Source organism: Mustela putorius, unplaced genomic scaffold (assembly GCF_011764305.1).
Source record: "Mustela putorius furo isolate JIRA1106 unplaced genomic scaffold, ASM1176430v1.1 tig00003898_pilon_pilon_pilon, whole genome shotgun sequence".
Lineage (NCBI taxonomy): Eukaryota > Metazoa > Chordata > Mammalia > Carnivora > Mustelidae > Mustela > Mustela putorius.
Genome location: NW_025422047.1, coordinates 4,150,073 through 4,159,796, shown reverse-complemented (window position 1 = coordinate 4,159,796; position 9,724 = coordinate 4,150,073). Strand labels below are relative to the sequence as shown.

General features: G+C 46.2%; 1 long non-coding RNA gene across 6 annotated transcripts; it reads left to right on the top strand.

Moving 5' to 3' along the window:
* Positions 1-1,393: 1,393 nt before the first annotated feature.
* On the top strand, positions 1,394-9,299 carry LOC106005622. 6 transcript variants are annotated; one of them, XR_001179122.2, is made up of 7 exons: positions 1,394-1,621; positions 3,379-3,467; positions 3,942-3,993; positions 6,522-6,625; positions 7,470-7,552; positions 7,939-8,132; positions 8,408-9,299. It is a non-coding gene; the product is annotated as an uncharacterized LOC106005622 (long non-coding RNA). The 6 variants fall into 6 exon arrangements; XR_001179121.2 differs by lacking the exon at positions 1,394-1,621 and adding an exon at positions 1,632-1,880; XR_006602901.1 differs by lacking the exon at positions 3,379-3,467 and having other exon boundaries at positions 1,397-1,621.
* The last annotated feature ends 425 nt before the right edge of the window (positions 9,300-9,724 follow it).

The following is a 9,724-nucleotide window of genomic DNA, read 5'->3' as shown; positions in this document are numbered from 1 at the left end:
CTAGAAATCTGTTACTGGCTTGCTGGTACTGTACAAACAATGCCTGATAAAGTGTGCAAAGTGAAAAAAAAAGTGTGAGGTATTTGCATGCCCCCTCAATTTTTAAAATAAATACACTATTCCTGGAATTTTGAAACACCTACATTTTTAACCCTATGTGTAGAAGAAATAATATCATAAAACTAGTTCTGTGATGTCAGGTTGATGGGGAAATAGTTCACCAGCTCGGAAATCCAAGTTTGTGTCTCACTTGGACTTCTGCCATCTTCCCATTGCAGAAAACATCAATGGAAGTTGTATATAAAGAAACAAGGAAATAAATTTCTATTGTTTTGTATTTTTTTTTTTTTAGTTAGGTAGATTTTTTTTTTTATAAACACATCTATCAGCTTAATTGATAGGCTGCTTTTTCAATGTAAAAATAACACTTCTGACACAAGCTGATTGTTGGTCATTAATGGAATAATTCTATGCCACTTGGAAAAGAGCTTCCCTCTCCCTTTTGTTTTCCCAGCATACAAGGAGTCTTTTTGCAAAATTTAAATTTAAATATTTGTATATTTTTACTTTAAATGCTTTTAGGTAAAGGTCTGTATTTACAAATTAACTCACATCCGCTGGAGAAAAAAATATGTTTGGAGAAGTTTTTCTTCCTTTCCTCTCAGTACATTAATGCTGCAGAGTTTACTTGGTAATGGTTCATGTTTAGGAAGTATTTAATTAAAGTATTATTAAGCTATTTCGTCAAAGTTGAGATCCCAAAGCTCTCTACCCTTGGTTTTAGTGAATAAAATCATGTCAGGCTTAGATCCTCATATAAATCATGTTAACCTTAACCTTCTTCAATATTTGGAGATAATTGTAATAATACTTGTTTGTATTTTCTCCCCCCACCCCCATATGCTAAGACCAAGAGGTAGTAGAGTTGTCCAATTTTTATAATGCTTTTTTTTTTTATATACCACCTCAGAAGGCATTTGCTCCTATCTCGGGTTTACTATTTAGTATAAAGAGTTCCGATTTGGGTATATTTAAGAAAGACTCAGCTGTCAAAAGCAAAGAAACTGGGAATGGTGTTTTGACAACCATATAGTGTTAAAGGAAATACTGTAGTCTGAATAAAATTGCTTATGTTCTCCAAAACAAGAGTAACATAAAAACACTTTTTATTTATATGGAAAAGCAAAAGCAGAAATAAATTCCAAAGGTTTCCCTTTCTTTAAGAGATTCTGAGAGAACTGCAGTCGCCATCTGTTAAGGGTTGGGAATTGAGCAAGAAGCCACATTTAAACGGAAAAAGAAAAGACCAGGAAAGTCTGTGTCTTCCATCCACCCCATTTCCCTCCCACCACCCAGGTCAGCACTTCCAGGTCCGCGTGCCCCCCGCCCCCCAATTCTCTGCAGCTCCCCCTAGTTAGATTGGTGGGGAAGGGACCTCAGGACCCTCCTGGCCTCCTTGCCCCCCCTCACCCCCCCCCCGTGGGCCTGTTAACCCGGAGCAGGTTTGGGAAGGGAAATGTGGCTAATATCTCTAACAGCTGTCGGAGGAGGGACCTTCCTTCAAAGGGACTAGACCCGGATCCCCGCAAGTTCCCCATTAGTCTTGCAGGCCAGCCGTTTGGTAAGGAGGCTGCTCTGCCGCAAGTAGCCACCGTGTTGGAAGGGCTGGTGTCCGGACGCGGCCGAGGGGCCCTCGCCCCGCAGCTCCGCCGGGCCGCCGCCGCCGCCCCAGGAGCAGGCTCGGTGCGGACGTGTGCGCGCCCCGAGGCCGGGAGGAGGCTGCGCCCGGGGCGGGCCGGGGCGGGCCGGGGCGGCGGGGGTGGGCAGGCTCTCCCCCTCCTCGTCCGCTGCCCCGGCCTTCCCTTGGCGCGGTGTTAGAGGTAGACCAACGCGCTTCCAATTGATGGGGGGCGGCGGGAGGGGGCCCCTCACGGTGGCAGTCATCCACTCGGGGTGTCGCACGCGTCGTCGAGCTCCCTCCGCGGGGCCGGGGCTGGGACGGAGCTGCGGGGCGCGGGGAGGGGGGGAAACCAGGTCTGACGGGGGAGGCCGGTCAGACCGTGATGAGAATGGAGACCGTCGGGGCACTGTTTGAAGGGAGGTTTTAATATTAATAGTTTCGGTGTAGAGACAGAAGGGAGATTGCGTCTACGGCTCCTCGGGGCAGACTCTGGGTGACAGCGATGATGGATGATCCAGCAGAGCCCAACAGCTCCTCCCCTCCAGCCCCAACAGTGTCAAAGCTACTTTAGTTGAAGCTTTGGAAATAAAATAAATAAACAGCATCGCTCCCCCACCCCTTACTCTTTGCACACCTCCACTCCCACCCCCACCCCCGCTTTCCCACATCGATTTATAGATCATTATGAATCAATTACTGCTCTCAATACTTTCCCATTGGCTTAAATAAAACAGTCAAAAGATGAAAACATGGGGTTCGGTAGGCTTCCCCCCAGCACCACCCCCGACAGGAACAACCGCAAAATCCATTATCTCATCAACAGAGGCTCCGAGTTAGGAGATGTTGAGAAAGGAAGGAAGGGGTCGCCCGGTGAAAAACAGGGGGGGGGGGCATTTGGGGGGGGGCACCCAGCTGCTGCCTTTGTTCAGATGGGTTTGGTTGGTTGGTTTGGGGTTTTTTTGAACGGGGAACCCGAGTGAGAATGAGATGCCTACAGGTTTCGTAACCTAATGATTTAACTCCTTTGGAGGAACCTATTTGAATGTGTGTCTCGGCAAACATCAGATGTTGTTGGTGGTGAGGTCGCACATGGGAAAAGGTGTGGAGGAATGGGTCCGTCTGGAGGGCGGATTTTCACTTTGTTGTGAGCAACTGTGGGAGGGTTCGCTGCTGGGAAGGGGGATTCTCCCAGCCGCAACGCCCTCCTCGCTCCCCGCGGTTGGCTGTTTTTGTCGTTGGGACTGGTTTGGAGCTGGGACTGGCCGCCCCCGGTCGCCCCCGCCCCCACCTCGGCCGCCCGAGGCTTTTCTTCCCTCTCTTGCCCCTTCACGGCGGTGCTCGAGGTTCTCTAGGTGTTTCTATGACTACATTGTGTGTGTGGGAGGGTCAGATGTGGGGGGCTGCCCGCGAGAGGGCCGTTCCTGGGCGATCATTTATCAATGTCACCCACATAATGATTCTCTCTGCAGCCTCCTATTGATGAGGATAATTACATTAGCTCAGAGTGACTGATCAATGAAAAACCACCACACAAAAACTTCTTTACTCCTCTATAATACCAAAAACCGATACAGAAATAACATAGAAAGCCTGATTTTTCTTTCCCTTTCCTATCCACCAATGGATTCTGCCCCCCTCCCCCCCAAAAGGACTGGGAGTAAAGTAAGAAAATAGACCCAGGTTTGTTTCGTTTAAAGGAGGATGCAATTTTGCCCGTGAATGCATTTTCTCAAAATGCGTTGGCTTGATTCCTCCTTTGCTAAAGAATATCAACGGATTTACTAATGTGAGTTGCTTTTAGACTAGTCTGTGGTTTTCCGTTCTTTTTATTTCTTTCCTCCCCTTTGGGCATTTTTTTTTTTTCTGCTTCAAAAAAAAAAAAAAGACAATTCTTTTGTAAATAACTGGAAAAGGAAATTACTCTAGGTCCTCTCTTTTTTGTTTAGCCTTTGCTAAAGTCGGGTTATCTTTTGTCTTTATCACTTCATAAAGTAGCGCAATTAAAGATGTGATATTGCATGGGTATAAAGGGTCGATCCATAATACGGCGACATAATACGCTATATTCTCGCCTGAAAGTTTGCAGCTAAATTACGATTTTGCCTTTTCTACACTTAAAAATCAATATTTTCTCAATTAAAGAGAATTTTAATGCTTTACTTGCGAGTTGTTAAAGGCGCTGTAAATTTCATTGTAATGCTTCTTGGCTTCGGTGTAGATGCAAGAGACCGGTTGATTCTCATGGTCTTTTTCCTCCCAGAGAACCTAGACCAGGAATATCCAGTGTGTCAGATCAAATCCCAGCAACAAAGGTAAGGAGTGTTCCGAGAGGGACGGGGCACAGGGTGGGGAGCCCTCCAGGGGAGCCCTCCAGCGCCAGAGGCCATTGTCTTGTATATTTTCACCTCTCTGTGTCCCGCCTCCAGAAAGTGACAGAAGTGTCCATTTTACTCTAATCTTTTTCAAAGAGGAGCACGTTCGACTCCCATCTGCTCCGTGATGGCCAGGAAAGCAGCAGCATTTGGGGGAGCACGCTAGACTCTTTCCAGCATCCCCCCCCCCTTTCTCCTTCCTCTCCTTATTTAGCCAAAATTTAACTCTGAACTCTTTCACAAATTCTCCCATATTTTATATGTGTTCTGACCTCTGTGTCAGAGCTCATTCCCTACCCTCAGGAGCGCTCACTGTTTACAGATGTTTTCTCCTTCCACACGTCCCACCTAGTAAAAGTTCCCGCAGAGAATTAACTGTGGTGTGTTAATAGCCCAGGTCTGCTACTGCTCTCTCCTGCAAAGCTGAAATCTGGTAAGGTGGAGAATGGCATTGAACTAACGTTGGGGAGCTGCCCCAGGCCCACAGAAGCCCTGACTTGAGAATTCCAGGCCCAGGGATTTGGTAGGAAGCAACGTAGTGAAACTTTCAGGATGTAAGACAGAGAGAAAGATAAGAAAATGAGGCTGAATGGAACCTAAGAAGAGGAGAATGGGCTAAGGCGGAAAAATGAGCCTTTGAGACCTCTTTGTAATTTAAAAAGAAATAATAATGAAGGGAAATCGAATATCTAAGGCTTGCTATTAATTTCTTCTTCTTCTTTTTTTAACCCAGTGTCTGCTTAGGAACAAGTCCTCCGAGATGCCAGGAAGGGCCCGAGTTTCCAAATAGAGCTGCTCTTAAAGTTCCTTTGCAGTTAGTTCCCCCCTTCAGTTAATTTGCTGAGAATGTGAAGACTGGGGAGAGGGCTATGTGTGTGGTGTATCAAGGGCTTGAGTAAGAGTATGATGGGAAGGGGCACCTAGATATAATGAGGCTGCTGTTTTAAACTCAATAGAGAAGTGGGGAATGGAGAAAAAGCCGCCCAGCACCACAGTGCACTTTAAAATTATTCACACCTACCTGTCTTTCCCCCCTTTAACCACACCATCAAATATTATACATAGATGGGGGAAATTTCTAGTTCATCATCTTTTGTCTGTAGCCCCACCCAACTGATCCCCCTTTGCTTAGATGCCTGATGTGTAAGCCTAGACCCTGGCCTTTTTGTCAAGTGAGTGGGGCTTTGTTAATGTATTTGTACTTTTCAGCTTTCAGTGTAAGTTTCTTGCTTTGGAGGAAGGAGGGGTGTAAGAACGGAGGGGGAGGGGAGCAGAACACAAAGACTATCTAGTTCTCACCAAGCAGGTTTCAAAATAGGAACTTAATGGGAAGGAAAAAAATGAAAGAATGGGGAAAAAAAATAAAGGAGGGGGGGTGAGAATTGCTGATCACAACAGGTTTGCTTGTCTGGAAGAGAGGTGATCCTGCGAATATTTTTCCCTTTGAGGATTCTGTTTTCTTCATATTGAAACATTTTCAAGTTTTAATCCTTTAGCGGACAAAAACCTCAATATAAATATGACATGGGCCACTGGCAAAAAAACCGAACTTAAACTAAGTGCTGAGAGGAGGAGGGTAGGGTGGGGGGAGAGAGCCCTTTCTGATTAATAACTAGCAGGGTAATGTTGAGGGCTTTTTCTGCCCGATTGCCTTTTTGAATTAGAGCCGATTTCTTCACACTTCAATAGTGCCTGTCTCCTTTAAAATGACTGGCAGATTTGTTTCTCTTTTTTCTCTCCCTGAGACTTAATGATGTAAATTTTCTAATTAGTTAAATCATATTGCTTACAGGCCTAATATTTACCGTGTAAGAAATGATCATCCTGGTTTGGACCTCTTGAAATATTCCGAGAAATAACATTTGGCTTTTAGGTTGAAGGATGAGAGAAGAGGAAGCTGTGTTACGGGAAGCAGTTGAGAGGAGAGAAGGCACAGACCCCGGCAACATGTTAAATTAATAGTTGAAGTTGAGCTGGGCTCACACCCCAAGTCCGCTTTTATTTTTCAATCAGCGAAGATTTAATTGGCAGCCCTCAGGCCGGGCGATCTGATATTTTCTCATTAGTTTCCCATCACTAATCTTGAGTGTTAGATTGGCTTAAAGGTTGTCAACATTTGACCAATTTTATTTAAAGGGGGGGAAAAAATCAAGCATTATGGCTCCGGGATGTGAGATCTGCAAATAAATCCTGCTTGGATCAGCGGAACTAACAGGCGAAAAAAATGTTGACTATTCATCGTCGCATTTAATAAGTTGCATTAATGTATATTTCAAAGCCAGGGAGAGAGATTACACAGGAGCTGCATAGATGCTGATGAAAGAGGTTGGTGGGGAGGGGGTTGCAGTGAGCGAGGTGGGCAGGGAAAGTGAGGTGTAGGTACATTTCCGAACAGAGGGCAAAAAACCCAAATGGAATAGCTGTTGAGGGTTTTGGACCTTCAATCCCTCCTCCCCTTCCTTTTGCAGCTGCGCGAAACTGCAAAACCGGTCCTCGGAGCTCTGAGCGGCTGGGCTGTCTCGTTCACATATAACATCAGAGCGCCCCCTGCTGGCGATCGGAGTAGACGGCGGTGGGTCAGCCCCCTGCGAAGCAAATCGTGGTTTTTTGCGCCACCCCCCTCCGAAACCCCATCCCCAGTACTGATTCCCTTTTCACCACCCCCACCTCGGCTCTGCAGCAAAACCCCGCGGCAGGGGAATAGCTTGCCAAGGCTGAGCATTTAAATGAATAAATGATTAAAAATAATAAAAGTATGAAGAAACCCCAACCTTCACTTGGCCTCCGGGGAATAAACTATCAATTGACTGGGAAAGGGACACCTTTTCTTTCTCTAAATTCTTTCCTTTGTTTTTGTTTTTGCTGTGATTTGTTTGTTTCTGTCAAACTGCAGACTCTAAGTCTAAGGAAACGTGTTTAATAGAGGCTGTAGAAGTTATTATTATTTTTAAATGGATCTCTGATTGGGGAGAGGGGTTAATACAAAACAATAGTTTGCAGCTTCGCAAAACAAAACTCCCAGGGAACTCCCACGATTTCAGTAAAGTCCCGAAGACTCACTGTCGGAATTCAGCTCCTCGTCTTGAACGACCCTTCCCTACACTGCAAAGAAATACTGGTCCTCGACTGTTTCTTTCCCCCCAAATTAGAGAATGTGTTTAAAAAGTTGTCACCTCTTTCTCTACCTATGCGCGCGCACACACACACACACACACACACACACACACGGTCTTTCCCCTCGTGTTCCCAGTCTTTCTTCCCCGGTGCTTCTCAATTTTGCTGGAAACGGAAAGGGTAGCTGAAGTGCCCCCCAAATAAACCGCCAATGTCTTTGACACTTGATCGTCCTCTAGTGCTTCACGTCCAGTGCAAGTGTGAGACTCGCACGGTTTGAGAGTGTCTGGTTATTTTTTCAGCCGTCGTGGCGCGCACAGGCGTCTTCTGGGTTTGCCAGTTACTCGGCGCGGACTCCGGACCCCTGGAAGGCGAGGGCGCACAGGTAGCGCGAGCCGGGGCAGGCTCCGGCGGGCAGGCGCGGCCGGGTCCCCGCCCGTCTCTACTCCCGGGAGAGGCGCTGGCAAAGCAGCCCCGACTCGGGAAAGTCTTCTGACCACAGCTAGGACCACCCCCCCTCTACCCCCCCCAGAGTGTGGATCTGCGAGGAGGAACAACTTTAGAGTGTAGGGAGTGGGGGGGGGTGGGGGGGTCTGCTTTTTCAAGTTACCGGATTTCGGGATTTTGTGGAAACTGCGCTCAGAAATGAGGCGCCGGGGAAGGCAGGGAGGGCGGCAGGGGAAAGGTAGGTCTCCCGACGCGCTCATCTCTCGCCAGGCTACCCGGAGCTCCTCTTTGAAGAATCCGCTCTTTCCCCTCGCTTCTCCCTAGAACCGCCCTGTGTCACATCTTCTCCAACCCCTCCTCTTTGGGGGATGCTCCGAACCGGGTCGGGGACTAGAGGACGTCAGGGAAGGAGCGCTCCTAGCGCGAGGCAGAGGCGGCCCCGGTCTTCGCGCCCGGGAAGGGCTGCCTCCAGTCGGGGTGTGATTTGAAGACTTACTGGGGCTAGTGTGACAACCGAGGTAAATTAAATATTTATACTCCAAGTTGTTCTCATTATTATGATTATTTTTGGGGTCGGTTGTGAAAAAGTTCAGGGAGTTCAAACTTCCCTTAAATATAAATCCTGGTCTTGGGGGGCAGCAGAACCTGCTACCTGCCACTGAAGTTGACTTTTGGAAAGGTCTTCATTAAGCTCCGAAGTGGAAGGGAAGCTATCTGCAAACAATATTGGTTCAGGTAAATACCTATGTATCTATAAAACACACATTTTATATATCTGTATTTATCTATCCAGAATAAAGAAAAGAAAGCAGGTGTCCCCAGTGCAGTTGAATCCAAGCAGAGACATTTCCAGTAAGAAATTCTCACAGATGAAGAAAATGGGAACATCTCATTGTATTTGTCTCAGTTTGACTTAATGAAATTTGGAGACACTGACAGTCTGGTCAATGTTCTACGTAAATTAATGCAAAGGTCCTTAGGAAGAGACTGAAGACACCTCTGGCCATTAATCTTAAACCACTTGAAGATTATGATTAAATGAATGGGATCACTAAGCATTATCATTTCAAAAAGCCGTTAACTGTCTCCACCCCTGTATTGTGGCAACAAAATAAACTCTCTGTGAGGAATGGTGTTTCTTCCTTCTTTATCTTTGCTTTTGTTTTGCTTTAAGAAGAAAGAGGGGGAAGACAGGAGAGACGAAAACCTTCCCGAAAGTCTTGGATTTCCTGCTGTTAGAAAGCTGCTGTTTGTTTCTGATTTCCTTGCCTTTTGCTACACAGGAAAAAGAAATCGAATGATGCATCTACATTTGATGAGAACTAAATGTTAAAACAACGGCGAAGGTGCTTTTGCTTTATTTTCTTTTACCCTGGAAAAAAATTAAGAAAAAAAAAAAAATCCGCCAGCTCAGCGAGTTGAAAATTGTGGAGATATAAAAGATGTTCACTTGTCCACATGTATTCGCTGACTTTCATCACTTGAATTTTGTAGGCTTTGGTGTCAGATAGAAATTATGGAAAAGAAAATGAGACACTTGCCAAGGAACAACAATATTATACACTTTCAAGTAAACTCCACCTAATCCTGTATTTGAGGGCTGAGGGGGTGTGTGCTATTTTCCCCTAATAAACCTCAAAGCCCTCATTAGACATAGAGAAAGAGGGGTGGAGAACTCTATTACTGGGCATTCTGACAAAAAAAAAAAAAAAATGAAAGCAGCATCTCCCTGCTCCTAGAGCCCAGGGAGAGGACACCCCGAAAATGTGCAAAAGCCATTGTGTTTTTCTTGAGAGCCCTGAGTTGGGCAGACCTTTCAGAGAAAGACACAGAAATTAACATTATAAAAAGCAAAATGTTGAGACAAAGGGCAGTGGCTAACAACCACCACAACAAAACATGCTAAAAATTATTCTTCAAGCCCTGCGAATTTCCAGATGCCACAGAAAATCAATGCAAAAGCGCCCCCTCCTAACTGAGCAGACAGCTCTCCTGCCGGGTGATGTTTCCAGTAGAAAGTAGAGTTGGAGATCCCACCTCTGCTGGAGCAATGGGAGATGTTACCCTGAGGCTTCGGGGAGGGGAGGAAGGGGGTTTCGCCCTCCCTCCC